Source organism: Pan troglodytes, chromosome 10 (genome assembly GCF_028858775.2).
Source record: "Pan troglodytes isolate AG18354 chromosome 10, NHGRI_mPanTro3-v2.0_pri, whole genome shotgun sequence".
In the NCBI taxonomy this organism is placed as follows: Eukaryota; Metazoa; Chordata; class Mammalia; order Primates; family Hominidae; genus Pan; species Pan troglodytes.
In genome coordinates, this window is record NC_072408.2 from 78,702,807 (window position 1) to 78,721,648 (window position 18,842).

At 40.2% G+C, this 18,842-nt stretch overlaps 1 protein-coding gene across 1 annotated transcript in view; it reads left to right on the forward strand.

The window, feature by feature from the left end:
• Nucleotides 1-18,842, forward strand: part of TPH2 (tryptophan hydroxylase 2) — a 96,203-nt gene that overhangs the window by 13,982 nt on the left and 63,379 nt on the right. The window lies entirely within an intron of this gene.

The following is an 18,842-nucleotide window of genomic DNA, read 5'->3' on the forward strand; positions in this document are numbered from 1 at the left end:
AGGTTTAATACATCTCCCCTGACCTTTTCCACAGGCTGTCTTCCATTTCCAGTGGACCTACTGTTTTCTTCTTTAGTGATGTTAATACCATTGTTTATGTGCCATTTGCAAATAATGTAGCTCAAAACATTCTTGGAAGAAACTGTTTAGTTTCCCATTGAAGGGCTGTTGCATATACAGAAGTATTTTGTGTTGACCCACATTCCTCTTTACAGAGAGATTTCATAAAAAGCAGTCATATTCCTCCCCACCCCCTTTTCCCTGCTTTTTTTTTTTTTTTTGCACATGGGAAGCTGCCAAAATACAGACTGCCAGTACTTCTTGTGAGTGGATGAACTGAGGAAGGTGCCTACCAAAGGTAGTTAAATCAGGAAAGCACGAACCCAGGACTTGTGGGAAGTAGAGCCAAGGATCACTCCTTAATGCCCCGCATGCTGTCATTGCTAAAGTTTCTCTGAGTATGAGTTTGAGGATGGATAAGAAAGAGACAGTCCTGTGTGTCACTTTTGGGCTCTTGTGCCTGCCATGGTGCTGGTGGGGGTGGGGCACAGATACTAACGAATTCCAAATGGGCCTTGTCCATTTTCTCCAGGCTGCCATGTAGCAAGTAAGGTTTCTCTTCAGTTTATAGGAAACAGAGACGCAATTTCTAATTGAAATAGGTATTTTTCTAGTCCTGATGGTTTTCTGAGTACCTAAAGGAGAGTGACGTGAATACCATAATTACTTAAAATAATCTCATTTAAGTGTGCAACAACCTGATTTTCCAAACTGACGTTTAGAACCACTTTGTCCAAGGAATAGATCATTTGAGATTGGGGTAGTTTTGAAAAATCTGGCATACGCAGTCCTCGCAAATATAGTTTGGTGATAAAATTAGGGACCATGCTGGCAGGTGGAGGACAATTCAATTCCCTGTTGATAATTAGTTAAGACTTTCTGGACAATAAGAAGAAGTCAAACGTGTGGTCAGAAATACAGAGAAAGATGGAGTATGGATATTTTGGGGTTGTAATAGAGGTTAGCAGGATATAGTTTGAGTTGTCTAAAGGTAAGGAGAAGGCAAAGAAATGAAATACAGAATAATATATATTGAAACCACAACCAAGAAGCCCTCTGGGGGATTCGTGTTGAATACTATATTTTCTGTGATATTCTTGAAAGGATAAATCAGGGGGAAGAATAAACACAAGCAGAGAAAAATGAAAAAATTCCACTCTATGATGAAAAAACAGCAGGCTCAAAGTCTGTATTACCATGAACCCGAAAGAGGAGAGGGGGCGGGAAAGCGCTGGCATGCTGAGAACTGTCAATAGATGCCACTCAGGCGAGCTTCTGATTGACAGTGCTGCTGAGAAACATGATTGATTACCCAGAGGCCCACAGCAGCCTGCAGACATGAGTGTGGGAAGGCCTAATTGCCTCACCAATAATAGTGCAGGAAACACTCATTAGTGCAAATATCATTCTTCATAGAAGATCTGAGAATGAACGCCCTGTATCGAGAGGACACTGTTTCTAAAATCATCTGTGAGAGAATGTCTAACACGCAGATTATGCCTCTCCTCCCCCGCCCAAATAAAATAAATTCTAGTATAAACAGGAAAAAAGTACCCCATGATTAGATAATGTGATGTGCATATAGACTTGCAGTTCAGAGGAAATGGAAGTGTGTGGGGGGCAGATAGCCTGTGGAGGAAGAGGAAATTATGACTGCGATGTTGTAGTTGTTAGGTTTGTCTGAAACTGTCCAGTTTTCTCTCTTTAGTGCCTTCATATTTGAATCTCAGCATTAACATTGCTGCATTTCTGTGGACTTCACAATTACTATATTGTTGGGGGAACAATCAGTGATACATTTTTTCAATTGACTAGAAATAAACACATTTTTCTTTTGGGGGCTGTTACAATGATTATTCCTCAACAATATGCATGCATATTTAATTTTTTTTTTTAGTGGGGATGGTGGTAGTTATTTCAAGCCATCTTATTCTCTTGGAAAGAGGCCCTGAGCTCCTACTTTAATTATGCCACTCTTGTTTGCTTAAATTGATTTTGAATATTATTGTGATTGTGTTTTATTATGAATGTACCTACTCCTGGTTGAAAGTAAGGTAGCCCATGAACCTCATGTTCTTCTCATGGGGCTGCTTCCTCTTTGATTTATTTATTTTTATCCATGGAATCTGAAATGTAAATAGGCAACTACAACTGTCAATAGGTAAGGTAAACAAGAGAGTTTCAACATGTTAGAATTTCCAACTCTAATTTAGGTTAGAGTTGGACAATTCCTTAATTTGCCAAGAAAACTCATTTGATTTAAAATTCACCGATTCAAATCATCCCTTAACATTGCTCAGCCTCAGTTTTTCTCCTCTGTAAAATGGAGACAAAACTATCTCTTCGGCCTCTCCTGGGAGTTTTTTTTAAGGATTAAGTGAAGTAAGTGGGGCATTGCTATACAATGTACTTTGTTATCCTTATTAAAACAAGAATCAAACAATCTAGACCAAAGGCATGGGGTTTACTCAGACCCCTGACAACATAAAGGCCTTGGCTGCTTTTCCTGTTTTTCTTTAGATCTGAGAGGCAGCGTGTGAAGTTGTTAAGTGTCAAAAGTTGGAGCTGCACTGCCTGGGGTGAATCCCAGCTTTACCATTTACTAACTGAGTGACCTGGGCAAATTGTTTAAATCTTCTGTACCTCAGTTTCCTTATCTGTAAAATGAGGATAACTCTAGTACTACTTTATAGGATTGTTATGTGGATTACATGAGCGAATATAGTAACAAAACTTAGAACACTACATGTGCTATATAAATATTTAATAATATTGTTATTTTCTCACTTCAGATGATCTCTTCTTTTTGTCTGTCCTCATGCTCCAAATCATTTTATTACCCTTTGGTTGCCAGTCTTCTCCCCTCCCCTCGGCCAAGGCTTTTGTATAATCCTGACTTCTGTCTGATTTTTACACTATATTAGTTATTGATACATAAAAAATAATCCTCAAATTTAGCACCTTAAAACAACAAACATTTATTACCTCACATAGTTTCTGAGTATCAAGAATTAGGGAACAGCCTAGCTGGAGGGTTCTAGATTAGGGTCTCTCATAAAGCAAACTGTTGACCAGGGGAACAATCATCCAAAGGCTTGACTAGGGCCAGAGGACCTGCTTCCAATATGGTTGCTCATAGGGCTGTTTGCAGGAGGCGTCAGTGTTTAGCAACGTGGCCTCTCTACCAGGCAGCCTGAATATCTTCAAGATATTGTAGATGGCTTCTCCCAAATCATGTGATCCAAGAGAGTGAGCAAGGCAGAATCTATAATGCCTTTTATAACCTAGCATTGGAAGTGACACACCATCACTCTTGCTGTATCCATTAGATTCATAGACCAACTGTGACACACTGTGGGAAGGGATTACACATGGGCATGAATATCAGGAGTCAGGGTTCACTGAGGACCATCTGGGAGGTTGGGTACCACATTCATTTAACTTGTTCCCTCCCTCCCTCTCCCTCCCTCTCTCCCTCCCTCCCTCCCTCCCTTCCTCCCTCCCTTCCTCCCTCCCTTCCTCCCTTCCTCCCTTTCTTCCTTCCTTCCCTCCTTCCCTCCTTCCTTCCCTCTTTCCCTCCTTCCCTCTTTCTCTCCTTCCTTCCTTTTTTTGAAACAGGGTCTCACTCTGTTGCCTGAGCTGGAGTGCAGTGGTATGATTTTAGCTCACTGCAACCTCGACCTATCGGGCTCAGGTGATCCTCCTGCCTCAGCCTCCCGAGTAGCTGGGACCACAGGTGCATGCCATCATGCCTGGCTAATTTTTGTATCTTTTGTAGAGATGGGGTTTCCCCATGTTGCCCAGGCTGGTCTCAGACTCTTGGGCTCAAGCAATCTGTCTGCCTTGGCCTCCCAAAGTGCTAGGATTACAGGTGTCAGCCACTGTGGCTGGCCCCATTTCATTTCTTTATGACACTTTTTAACTGCTCTCCCACAGTGGGAGCTAATGTGCTATCTGTACAACTAATCCCTATGAAAGAAGAGGTAGCATGGTATAGCAGAAGATGTGGCAGAATGTATAGGATTTGGAGCTAGACAGAATTAGGTTTGAATTCCCGCTCTACCACTTAAAAGCTCTGTGGTCATGGGCAGTGACCTAGTCTCTCTAATTCTCATGCTGTCATCTTAAAATGGGCACAACACCTTGCATGATTGGGAGGATTAGCAATGATTACAGGACTCAGAGTGCTGACTGGCACAAGGAGATATTAAATCTATGATAGATATGATTATTAGTGTCATGTGGTAAATAGCTAATTGTTCCTCAATTTCATGTAATCAATTGTTAGGCTCATTTAAAATGAGTAAAGGATTTTTTTTTTTTTTTGTGAGACAGGATCTCGCTCTGGTCACCCAGGCTGGAGTGCAGTGACATGCTCATGGGTCACTGCAGCCTCCACCTCCCAGGCTCAAGTGATCCTCCCACCTCAGCCTCTTGAGTTGCTGGGACTACAGGTGTGTGCCACCATATCTGGCTAATTTTTCATATTTTGTAGAGACACAGGTCTCACTATGTTGCCCAGGCTAGTCTTGAACTCTGGCCTCAAGCAATCCTCCTGCCTCTGGCTCCCAAAGTGATGGGATTATAATTGTAAGCCACTGCACCAGACTCTAAAGGATCTTAAGGAGTAATTGAATTAAGGAATTTCAGGCTCCATGATGGGCTGGGTTAAAGGAACTTTTAAAAAATAGGGGTGTGTGTGTGTGAGGGGACCTTCCAGCTTCACATAAATCATGCACATAATTTGCTTCTTTAATCTGGAAAATTGCCCCCTCAAAGGCCTTCCCAGGTCAATGTGTCTCAGCCAGAATATGGTTGGAGGATAAGCTCGCAACAGGGCTATGTTGGACTCATCCCTGAATGGCTCATTGTGGTAAAAATGTTCATTATGTTGACCTCTCAGCTAACACTTTCAGATTGTATTAGGTTCCTTTTCTTAGATCCTGCACTGTGTTAAACGTGTCACTTGATTTTCTGTCATTTAACCACACAACGAGCCCTTGAGGTAGGTGCCATTATTGTACGCACTTTGAAGATGAGGAAACTGAACTTCGGAGACATTAAGAAACTTACTAAAGGTTACACAGCTGATTGTGCCACTTGCATGAAACACCAGGTATAGATGCTTAAAATTCCTCTGAAATGGAGCAGTAAATTGAAGAGCAGAACTGAAGCAAATATTTATAGTACTAGGGTCATTTCCTGGATGGCCAGAATAGTTTCTGAGTAAGGTCACTTTTAGAGGTTCCAAGAATGCCTCTGGTAGAATCTAAATGTCTGCTCAAAAGTCCACACCTTTTTCTTTTTTGTTTTCTGAAGTGGCTTCAGCAACTTCCACTTGACATAGGTGGTTTCATACACAAGTTGGGAATAACAGCGACAGAACTAAGTGACTTGGCATTTGTAAAAGTTATTCTCCTTACAGAATTCGCAGCATATTTGAAATGCACCATCCTTGTAAGTATTTAATACACTTAGAACTTTATGGACTCAGAACTCAAACCAGCCCTGTGACACTGCAAACCTGTTTCTCGCAGGTTGTTGGGGACATCTGCCAGGGTCTGGCATGGCAGAACCATGTCTCCATTCTGTGTGGTGATTTTTCCCTCTCTTCCAGGCCCCATGCTCTTCTCCTCCTACCCAAAGCTTGACCCTCATGAGATATAGAATGAATGGAAATAAACACAGCTGGGCTGAGGCTTGAAAATCAATTTCCAGGGATGTGTCACTCTGGTTTTTACTAGTTGCTAGCTTATCTATTTCTTGATTTTTTTATTTATAAAATTGCACCCTTTGTGATTCATTTGCTCTGAGTGTAAGTACACAGCTAAACAGAGACCCTAAAACAAAACAGCTCCAAAAGAGGACTAGCATATCTGAAAAATGCAATCATCAGCTCAGCAGGCACATTCAATTTGGGTGAGCTTGTGAATATTCTACTCAGCTCTATCAGAGAGACAGAGAATTTTCTCCTTTTACATGGAGTGGTGTTGATTCTAACCTTCTATTCTCATCAAAGCAGAGAAGGGCATTTTTTTTTTTTTTTACCCTCCTCTTCCTGCTTATACTGCCAAGTACTACATGATGTCAAAACAAAACCCTCTGGGACTGAGATTCGGTACTATGCAGTGCATTTTAAGATATTTGAGTAGATACATAAATATGGAATGGATGTGCCTTGGAATGAACATATTGGATTTCCAAGCCAGCATCTCACTTCTTAGGAGGTCTTCTCAGTTTCCTCCTTCACTAGATGACTCAGCCATAGGTCTGCAAAGAAAAAGAGACAGATGATCAGAGACTAATAAGGGTAGACTGCAGACTTGGAGTAGAGCTGTTTTGCTGCCCTGCCTCTCACGTCCTAGTGCTCAGTACTGTGCACACTAGGGCTTCTCCCACTTGCAGGTAGCTGTGACAGTTTAGCTTTGTGTCTGAGCTAGGGGATTACTGATGCTGAGTTTTTCCTAAGAGGCATTTGCAATTATTGCAACTTGCAGAAAAATAACTGGGGTGGCTCTACCTCTCCACCTTTCCAGAAATTTCAGTTGACCTTAGCATTTCTCATTTCATGAGAGAAGAGGCATGATTTATGGATCCTGCTTGGTTTCAGAATGTAGCTTAAAGGAATACATTACTAACAGGAGGTGTGAGTGCCACATTACCTATTTTTAGATAGGCGAATCTTAATTGGAAGCATAACAAGTAGAAGGTAGAGGAAGAATGGAAGGGAAGGTTATGCTTTCTTAACAGGGAAAAAAACTTAATTGGGGGGGCGTTGTAAGTTTTTCTTTTTAATGATGTTTTCCTCATCAATTTCATTGGCAGGTGGTCACCTTGATGAATTGTAGGCTCTACTGTGATGTGAAACCAAGCTTTAATTTTTTTCCTTTCGCTGCCCTTTTGAGAAGAGGCACCTTAGAAGGCAAATATGTTTTCTCCCTGACTGAGCTAATTTTATCCCATTCCATTATCTTCCATTGATTTGCTTTCTCAGGTTTTGAATGAAACTGAGATATATGTGGCTGTTTGGGTACTTTGTGACTCCTGCATAAACACCAGTTGTTGATGCTTTAATTTCTCTGAAATGAAGTGGTAAATTGAAAAGTAGAACAAAACCAAATATTTGTAGTACTGGGGTCATTTCCCAGATGAGTAGGATAGTTTCTGAGGAAGGTCATATTAGGGATTTTTAGAGTGCTTCTCCTGTAGAATTCAAATATCTTTCTCTGCCCAAGATGCCACGTCTTTTCTTTTTTAAAAAATCTGCTTAGCAACTTCCATTTGACATAGGTGGTATCACACACAGGTTGAAAACAAGACCAATAGAATTAAGTGACTTGGTTTTTTATAAAGTTATCCTTCTCTTTACAGAAGTCTTAGTGTATTTGAAATGCACAGTTCTTATAAGTATTTAAAATACTTCAGGCTTTATGGGAGAATCATTTTCATGCCAAGTGTTTCTCTCTACCTGAAGCGCAGCTCAATGGCTGAAAGGAAGGGAGCCTGAGAGTTGCAAAGAAAGACAAAAGGGAAAATTGATTTGGAAAAGGTTTCTCCTTTTTGCTTTTTGGGCTTGGTGGGTTTTTTAGATGTGTGTGAATGCCTCAGTAGGATGTTGTCTGATTATAGCATGGCTCCCACAGCTGTGGAAAACATTAATGCAGTATGGTCCTGTATCACTTACTGACAAGGACAACAGTTGCACCAAATTCTAATGTATTTCACAGGGAAAGAGGTATGAGTATTTTTACTTTAAAATGATTTTCATGAACATGAAGGATTCGAATTACTTCCACAAGTCCTGCTTGAGAGGTGAATGGATTTATATGGAACAGTGCTGTTTTGTCATCTCCAGACCTGCTTCCAACCCTGCAGGGAAGTGATGAAATTTTATTCATTTTTATACACCTGGAGGAAGAGAATCAACTATATTGAGTACCTATTAGGCACTAGGCACTGGCCAGGATGTTTTACAGATGACCTCTCATTTGATCCTCACGATGTGAGAAGTCTTATTTCCCTCAGTTTCGAATGAGGAAACGGAGGCCACACCTTGATGCTAGGTGCATATTGGGTACTCAGTACCTTGTACTGATGTGTATTGGTCAAGAGTGGGGTCTCTAGAGCTAGCCTTCCTATAGCTGAGTCCACACTATTGTACTTACTAGCTGTTTGATCTTGGACAGATTATTACATTTGTAAGCCTCAGTTTCTTCAACAGTTAAGTGAGGACATGAATAGTCATTTAGTCACTCTGTGGGATAAGCATTATATGACATAATCCATGTAATGAACTATTATAGTATTGTTATTGTTACAGTGAAATGGGTGGGTGAATAAATGAATGCTGTTATTAATTTGCACAGGACCATGAGCTGTAGGATAATCACGCTTCTTCATCTATCACTCTGAAAAAGATAGGGCCTAGTAGTTAGCTGTGTTCTGTCCCTTTCAAACAAGGTGCAAGATGTATCTGATTAAATCTGTGACTCTTCATTCTTTGTGAATCTTCATTCTAGTGGCCCAAGACTGTTAGCTGCTATTGGCGACTGGGAATTTTAGCTCTTTTCTGTATCAAGTTCTTTGAGCTCAAGCTCCTTGTGCATGTTGAGCGTGCACATATTGATGGATGTTAGATCCATTGTTGTTGCTGTTGATATTTAATTTCATGATAGTTTTTGCAGATGAAAATCACTTCTCTAGAATATGAAGAGGACTTTCTGCAAGGTGAGAAAATAGTGGGAAGCCCTATCCTGTGGTGCACAGGACAAATAAAAACAAATAATTTCTAGGAGTTAAATCTTTGTTCTCCCTGAGGCTCCTTAGGTGCAGTAGTTTATTTTCATTATGTCTCTTGTAAAGGCAGCACCAATATTAACAACGTGAACAAAACAAACTAACGTTTTTGTTTGCTCCCATCTGAAAGTTCCTTAAGGCCCGTAGACTCATTTACGAAAATTCATGTGCGCAAAACTCATTTGCAAAAGCAAATAAAATATGTGATTGCAAATGCTCTTTACCTGACTGGCCTAGGGGACTAGCTGAAAATGCATTTATGCCTTTGTGTTTACTCTATGGCGTGGCTTAGCAGTCATGGGGCTCCTAACCTCCTCTACAGATGAGTCCCCGTCAAGCCACGTATGTCAGATGACTTGAATGTTTTGAAATTCAGGCATCATTTAGATGGTTGTTAAGTTGCTGTACTAATGTGTGAGTTTTTGTTTGTAAAAAAATTTATTAAATCATTGTGCTCTGTAGCCTTGGAAATGTTTTTGAAGTTCATTCATTACAATGTCCAGCCAAGGAAACATCTCTGTATTTAGTTAAGTTCGGACTTTTCTGTCCCTTTGGGTTTACATATGCTGCTTTCTTTCCTGGTGAAAATTTTGGTTACAAGTGTGACTGAGTGACGATGTCTAGACAAGGATCAGGAAAACTGAATTGAGAAAATTAGAAAAAAGAAACCCTTATATGTAAATTGTACATAGGAATAATTGGAAGCTACCAGAAAGTTTGTTAAAATCCTGAATCTTTGCTTTTTGCATAGTAATTGAAATATATGAGACAAGACAAATACATACCTGCCAGACTCTCTGATGCATAACTATTTTTTCCCTAACATTTAAATGTGTGTTTTGCTTTAGGCTGATTGATTGATTTACTCACTTAACAAATATTATTTTTTTGTTTTGTTTTGTTTTGTTTTGAGATAGAGTATCTGTCATCCAAGCTGAGGTGCAGTGGCACGATCTCAGCTCACTGCAACCTCCGCCTCCTGGGTTCAAGCGATTCTCCTGCCTCAGCCTCTCTATTAGCTGGAATTACAGGCACATGCCACCATGCCTGGTTAATTTTTGTATTTTTAGTAGAGACGGGGTTTCACCATGTTGGCCAGGCTGGTCTTGACCCCCTGACCTCAGGTGATCCACCCGCCTCGGCCTCCCAGAGTGCCGGGATTACAGATGTGAGCCACCGTGCCTGGCCTGAACACCTCTGCATTCCAGGCTCCACCCTGGGTAGCAGGGATACAAAAATGAACACAGCAACAAAAATCTCTGCCTTCAAAAAGTGTATATCCTAATAGGGAGACACATTTAGCAGAGTAATATTTTGAATATTTTACTTTTTGCTTTTTTGCCCCGGGCATTACTGATAATATTTTATCATAAATTTATTGAGTGTCCTTTATGGTCTGAATTCTGAAGTCTAATTTTATCAAATGCAGGACTCCCAGACTTTTCTTATGAATTCTTGGAAGTCAGTAAATAAAAATTACATTTGCTTTATCGTTAAACCTTAATTAGAATTCATCATCAACTCCATTTAGTGTGTGTATATATATAATATATATATAGCTATATATATTATATATGTACTAATACTATGTATTAGTGTGTGTATATATATATATGTACTTTCCAAGAGGCCACATGTTTTCGTTTTTAAAAAATCTGCTTAGTGGCTGGGTACTTTGGCTCACACCTGTAATCCCAGCTCTTTGGGAGGCCGAGGTGGGCGGATCACGAGGTCAGGAGTTCAAGACCAGCCTGGCCAATATGGTGAAACCCTGTCTCTACTAAAAATACAAAAATTAGCCAGGCGTGGTGGCACGCGCCTATAGTCGCAGCTACTCAGGAGGCTGAGGCAGAAGAATTGCTTGAACCTGGGAGGCAGAAGTTGCAGTGAGCTGAGATCGTGCCACTGCACTCCAGCCTGGGTGACAGAGTCAGACTCTGTCTCAAAAAAAAAAAAAAAAATCTGCTTAGCAACTTCCATTTGACATAGGTGGTATGACACACAGGTTGAAAACAAGATCAATCAAATTAAGTGACTTGGGTTTTTAAAAAATTATTCTTCTCTTTACAGAAGTCTCAGCATATTTGAAATGCTGAGACTTCTTGTTGAAACCCACCAAGCCCGAAAAGCAAAAAGGAGAAACCATTTCAGAGAAATTAAAGCATCAACAACTGGTGTTTATGCAGGAGTCACAAAGTACCCAAACAGCCACATATATCTCAGTTTCATTCAAAACCTGGGAAAGCAAATCAATGGAAGATAATGGAATGGGATTTAAAAAATGTATATATATATGCACATACATACTGGCAATATTCTGGGCATATATATACACTTATATATATTAGTATATATATGCTTATTATATATTATATATTAGTATATATAGCATTCTGGCAATATTCAGAAAAAAAAATATATAGTTGTTTTGTTTTGAGATGGGGTCTCTGTCGTCCAGGCTGAGGTGCAGTGGCACGATCTCAGCTCACTACAACCTCCGCCTCCTGGGTTCAAGCGATTCTCCTGCCTCAGTCTCTCTAGTAGCTGGAATTATAGGCACACGCCACCATGCCCGGTTAATTTTAGTATTTTTAGTATTTTTGTATTTTTAGTTGATGCAGAATATATATATATATTCTGGCAATATTTTTCCAGTCTCAGAGGCATAAGCGATCTTCTTGAATACTCATTGAGTATTTGGCTGTACTTTGTAGACACCTGGATGCAGGTGATACTATTTCATGAAGGTGGTACCAACTAATATAGTACTAGGTAACACTATGGTCACTGGCTAAAAATGAGAGTCATCAATTACTGATTGAAATTTCTACACACCTGGTGTGACACCTCAGTTGTGAGACGTGCAACAAATGCTTGATAAGAGTTAATTATAAATTTTGTGATGATGAATTTTTTTTTTAACTTTTACTTTAGGTTTAGGGGTACATGTGAAGGTTTGTTACGTAGGTAAACACATGTCATGGGGTTTTGTTGCACATATTATTTCATCACCCAGGTGTTAAGCCTAGTACCCAATAGTTTACTTTTCTGCTCCTCGCCCTCCTCTCACCCTCCACCCTCCAGGAGACCCCAGTGTCTGTGGTTTCCTTCTTTGTGTTCATAAGTTCTTATCATTTAGCTCCCACTTACAAGTGAGAACATGCAGTATTTAGTTTTCTGTTCCTTCATTAGTTTGCTAAGGATAATAGCCTCCAGCTCCATCCATGTTGCTGCAAAAGACATTATCTCATTTTTTATGGCTGCATAGTATTCCATCGTGTATATGTACCACATTTTTCTCATGCAATCTGTCACTGATGGACATGTAAGTTGATTCTGTGTCTTTGCTATTGTAAATAGTGCTGCAGTGAACTTCTGCATGCATGTGTCTTGATGGTAGAATGATTTATATTCCTCTGGGTATATACTCAGTAACGGGATTGCTAGGTTGAATGGTAATTCTGCTTTTAGCTCTTTCAGGAATGGCCATACTGCTTTCCACAATGGTTGAACTAATTTACACTCCCACCAACAGTGTATAAGTGTTTCCTTTTCTCTGCAACCTTGCCAGCATCTGTTATTTTTTTGACTTTTAAATAATAAACATTCTGACTGGTGTGAGATGGTCTCAGTGTGGTTTTGATTTGCATTTCTCTAATGATCAGTGATGTTGAGCTATTTTTCATATGATTATTGGCTGCATGTATGCCTTCTTTTGAAAAATGTTCAAGTCCTTTGCTCACTTTTTAATGAGGTTGTTTTTCTCTTGTGTTAGAAACTGCAATTACTTTTGCACCAATTTAATAAATTGGTTTAAGTTCCCTATAGATGCTGGATATTAGACCTTTGTCAGATGCATAGTTTGCAAATATTTTCTCCTATTCTGTACGTCATCCATTTACTCTGTTGGTAGTTCCTTTTGCTGCACAGAAGCAGTTAAGTTTAATTAGATCCCACTTGCCAATTTTTGCTTTTGTTGCAATTGCTTTTGGTGTCTTTGTCATGAAATCTTTGCCTGTTCCCATATCCAAGAGGGTACTGCCTAGGTTTTCTTCTAGGGATTTTATAGTGTTGGGTTTTACATTTAGGTCTTTAATGTATCTTGAGTGATGAATTCCTTTAAAAAGTTACATTAGATTAAAAATAAGGTTATTCTTATAATAATGTTAGAATAATGTCAACCTCAGTCTTCTATATTCTTAGGTGCTTTCTTGAATAAGAAGGAAAGGGGATAAATTACAAATAGCTCTCTGGAAATTATGCCAAATTCAGGGTATATTTATTGAGGAGTGCAACAAATGCATCTCAAAAATCAAGAAGGAACAAGAGACCACTAGCCTTGATGTTCCCATAATCTTTCTGCAAAGGCCCTGTCTAAATCTTTTTTTTTTTTAAAGGATTCTGTGGTCTTATTGATTCAACACCATAAGTTACACTTTAGAAATTAAGGTATAGTTTACATACAGTAAAATTATACATATTTTATTATACTTTAAGTTCTGAGATACATATGCAGAACATGCCAATGAGCTGCTAATTTCTAATGAGTTGCAAAGTTGATGCATTTAATCTCTTCTTATTTGTTTTCTCCAACCGCCAGGTAGAAGTGTCAATCAAGACAGAAACACCAAAGGTGGGGAAGGAAAGAAAAGATGAGAGGGACAGTCTATTCCAGGCAGATAAACATCTCTTGAATAAGTGAGGCATCTCCTGCCCTAAGGAACATGTAATGAAATAAAACAGTAAATGAGTTCATTCTTAACTATTTCCATCAGATTCACCCATCCCCTTACCCAATTCTCTGTTATCTTCTGCTCTGTTTGCTCCTTGCCACTGAGAAAATCCGGCTGTTTTCAAAGAACACAATTGGTGTTGTGATTCAGACAGTCTTGCCATCTTGAAGTAAATACTATCAATTGCAGCCTGTCACATCTTCCTCCAATGAATAAGTGAATTGCTTCCCCACACTGAAGTTCTTCTAAAGATAACACAAGCTGAGAAACTGCATCTCATATTAGGAATTCTAGCAGCAAGGACTCCAGGAGGCAGCCAGGATATAGCATCACAATAGAGTATTTTCCAATTCCCCTAATTAAAAAAAATGTGTAAGAAAAATAGCTTGCTGTTGGACCGCTGGAGGAGAAGATCAAATAATAGTTAAACAAAATGAAATCATTGTTGCTTATTCATCTGGCTGTAGAAAGAACTTCCACAATTTCAGTCTCAGTGGGGTATATGTCCCTGAATTTCTGAGTCAAAAATGTGTTTGTTAAACAACTTCAGTCTAATAAGCTCAGGACTCGCACAAAATAACTGTATCTATACCTGCACTCAATTAGATTTGTCTATGTACTTTCCACTCATTCTTCTCTGCAGGCACAAGGCTGGTTTTTCAGAATCATCTCCCTTTCTCTAGGAAGAGTGGGGTTTAACCATACAGGCAGACAGATGCCTCCCACAGCCTTCAATATTCTCAAAGAAAGTTCTTAGTCATCTCTGAGTAACATAATCCACCAGAGAGTTTTCCCTGTTTTCAAGTTGACATCCCCATGGTGACCATTTTAGCTTTCTAGTACTGCCGTCGCTGAACACTGGTTCCGTATCAATGCTCATACAATCTTAGTTTGCCATTCTTTGACAAGAGGGCAGAATCTACAGTGAATGGAAACTACTGAAAGTCCCATTTGTTTTTCTCCAGTAAATTAAGAACCTGTGAATTATAATTTTGGTGGTTGTTGAGAATGCTGTAATCCTAACAAATTCCATATAAATGCAGGAGACTCTCTAGATATCCAATTATAATATTTACATATAATTAGTCTGTTGAGGAGTATCACCTTGTAGCAACATAAAATGGTTTTATTTTTCCCACTCTTTACTTTCAACTGTATTGGGTTGAATTCTACTTTCTTGCTGGGAAGCAAGTTCCTTAGCAACATCTAATTTCCTGTCATTTTCAATTATTAGTGTAGTCTCATTTGGGTATTTAAGGCCTGGTCTTTTTCATTTGAAAAATATTAATCTCAAACTTGATTCAAAGTGTATCCTCCCTCTCCCGCAGTTATTTGGAGTGAATGTGTGTGGATGTGCATGTGTTTTTTGGGGAGTTCTCTGGTTCTGAGACACTTTTCCTTCCCTTCTCTAAGACCTATTTCTTCTAGAGTTGGGGGCTGCGAGGAGGGAGGGAGGAGGCTGAGGCCCTTTTACATGCTTGCTGGAATGTCAGTGGTGAGTAGGTCTCAGGCCACACTCACCCTGGTTCTGACAAATCCCTTTCGATAGTGTTCTCTGCTGAAATGGTGTTAGGCATAGTTTACCTGGGGGAGACCACTCCCTCACCTCCACAGCTGCAGAAATGTGCTCTGCCTCCCTTGGCCTTGTCAGTGACATACCATAGCTGGGGCAGCCCTCAGAGCTTCTTCATGACGGTGATGGGGACCACTGTGGTGTCTTTTGCCTCCTGAGAACTGAGCAGAACTGGATGGCATGGGACTTTTCCATCTTTCTCGCAGGCACACCACATTGGGTCCCACATAAATGTCTAGACTTTGCTGGGCATTAGACTTCATGTTCACGTGAACCTCAAATTTCAGAGGACGTATGTCCAGGCTCCCCATGGTACACCATCCTCCCAGGCCTCCAGACACTCTCCCAGGGACTGTCGGTCCCCTGCTCTGAAGTGGTGGCAGCACCTGGAGGCCTGGATCCTGCTGCCCAGTAAGGGTCCGGTTGGGAAAGAAAGTGCCCTACTCCACTTCTCGCAGGTGCGCTCTCAGGGAGCAGCCTGCTGTCTTGACTTTGAGAGGAGGAAAGAAACTGCCCTTTCCCTCAAACACTGACCTCCTCACAATGCTGAGCATCTCTGATTCCCTAGTAGGCTGGTGGATGAGGTCTGGGGAGAGTGTGGTATAGGTGGTACGGGAGGAATTTGTTGGTGATAGGGCCATTTGTGCTGCCTCTCACCAAGCCCTGTAAGGAGATGGTTGGCTTCAGCTGCTCGGGAATTTCTCTAGAATGTGGAGTCCTTAGGTAACTTTAGTTTTGGACCAGAGCAGAGTTGTAGGATGCTGGAATATGACTTCTGTTATATATATACATTACAACATACACCCATAGAAAGATGCGTAACGGGCCGGAAGCGGCTGGCTCACGCCTGTAATCCCAGCACTTTGGGAGGCCGAGGCGGGCGGATCACGAGGTCAGGAGACGAGATCATCTTGGCTAATACGGTGAAACCCCATCTCTACTAAAAATACAAAAAATTAGCCGGGCGTGGTAGCGGGCGCCTGTAGTCCCAGCTACCCCGGAGGCTGAGGCAGGAGAACGGCGTGAACCCGGGAGGCGGAGCTTGCAGTGAGCCGAGATTACCCCACTGCACTCCAGCCTGGGCGACAGGGCAAGACTCCATCTCAAAAAAGAAAGAAAGATACATAATGATATACAAGGATATATCGAAGGCCTTGAAAAGACCAGGGCACCCCTCTGGCTCCCTTCTCATACGTGATTTACAAAAAACCCACTAACCCATAACAAATTCAAAGAAATACAACACATTCTGATTTTCCTCATGACTATGATTTTTTTCTCAAATGTCAAATTTCAAAGTCCTAAAAAAATGTGAGTGCCCTGCATTCCTGGTGCCCCAAACACATGTTTGTTTTGTTGAGGAGCCAGGTAAAACCTCACAGTCTTACTGGGAAGGTTAAATGAGTGAATAAAGATGAAAGTACTCTTTGTGATCTACAAATATATCCTAGTATGACATATAATTGTATATGAGATTTTCTACATATGAATACACATACCTATAAACCTTATTTTAGTTTGGTATGTGAAAAATAAGTTGGGATGTGAAAAATCAATTTTACTCCATCAGTCTGGAGTACAATTTTTCATTTAATTTGTGTATACTAATCCATTAAGATTACAGCCAGTCTTCAGCTAGACTGACTAGGTTTTAAGCCTGAATCCATGATTTTAGACAAGCAGCTTAATTTCTCTGAGCCTCACTTTCCTCATCCATAAAATGGAGATAATAACAGTATCTACCTCATGGAATTGTGAGAATCAAATGGGCCAATTCATATAAAAACACTTAACCTTAAACATATGCCTGGCACATAGTAAGCTCTCAAATATCAGCTGTTACTGTATGCTTGTATTAACTACATAGAAAAATGGAAAATTTCTTATTTTTTCTGTATTTTGGATATTTTCAACAGAAACAAAGTAGATAAAACTAGTATTTACTTTGCAATCAAATTGATTTTTAAATATTTACCTTAAAGAGTTACCTGGGGTGTGGGGTTACAGTGGTATGAGAAATCTGTTGATATGACCGGAGGCCGACTTACTTGGGTTTAGGGTAGCAGCAGTGCATTGCACCGGTTTTTAACTCAAAGAGCAGGACAAGTTATCCAGGAGAGACAAACAGAACAGTTGACAACATACATGATCACTCATATTCCCAAGACTGCGAGGCTGGAAGTTCATTATTAAGTAACAGACCTGTATAACTCTTTCTTCCTATCCTAATTTACACTTGATCTCATTCTGCCTGTTGAATATTCAGCTCCCCTCTGAAATGCTGCATGTTTGCAGATTGATGTTGAAGGGAAAATTTTGACCTAACGATTCTTCTCAAGTGGCTTCTCAATATTTCCTTTATTGTCTCAGCCTCATTGCTTTCCTACCTTCTGATCATGCACAGCCCTTATTAGCTTTACTGGCTTACCCAACTCAAACAGATTTAGTTGAATTTTCTGGAACCAGAGGCAGACCATTTATATACTTATTTCCTTACATCTTTTCTATTTTTGTCTTTTCATTTCAAGCTTTCATTCTAAATTCATCACAGGTGCGAGGTCTTAGAAGCCTTGATCTTCCCAGCAAATATTTGCCAGGTTGTAATTTTTTATTTGTTATCAACAGCCAAATTTAAACAAGGCTAATCTTGTTCTAATTTGGTTTGTGGAAGACCTAGTCTTGGTATTCAGAGAAAGCAAATGTGAATTTCTGTTTTTTTTTCTTCAGTATGTGTTATTCCCTCATCCCTCATGTACTGCAATTAATTCTTTTTAAACAAAAATAATTTGGGGGCAGGAGAAACTCCATTTGGACCTGAGCTTTAAACAGAAAGTATTTTGCCGAGAACACTGAAATATGTAGAGGGTTAGGGAGGAGGAAGGCAGCTAGGGGATCTGTTTGATAGCCTATTCTTGTTATAGTCCTCTATCTCATTTTTCTCTACCTCAGGGGTGCTACTGAATGATCCTAGCTCATTGAAGATGCCCCTCTCACTGCAGCAACCCTGAGTGACAGTTGCTGTCTATGCATGGGTTCCTGTAGTGACCACCTGCTACAGGCTGGATTTGTAGATTGCAGGGGCACAACTCCTAGTTTTACGTGCATATGTTTGGACTTCCATATGTTGTACGTGTATATTTGCTAATTGCAGAGGCAGAATTTCTGACGCATGGCCAGGGTGGGAAGTGAGGGCGTGCTGCAGGTGGCTGTTGAGTATGTCATGAGAGGTTTTCTCAAATCCTGAGTTTCAGAATAGGTATCTTAATCAGAGGCTAAATTCAGATTTGGGTCCCTCAAGCAATAGCTTACAAAAGCACATGTTTGTATTCTCCTCCTTCTACCCATCCCTGGTTGCAGCACGAGGTATGTTCCTTGCCTGTGGCTGCTGGCTGCTATTATATTAGAGCACCAGTTTCTCCTGACTTTCTTTTTGTTGGAGCCTGCAGGTCTTTACCTGGCCAAAAAGTCTCAACTCAAGTTGTGCCTCCTCCAGGAAGCTCTCTCTGACTACTTCAGTCCAGCGCGGTGTCTCAATATTCTAAACCAGTCACTAGTACACTACTGTTTACGGGCCAAATAAAGACAATTTTTATTAAAATACACCTATATCCATTTGTTATTGTGCATGGTTGCTTTTGAGATATAGTGGCAGAATTGAACAGTTGTGACAGAGACCATAT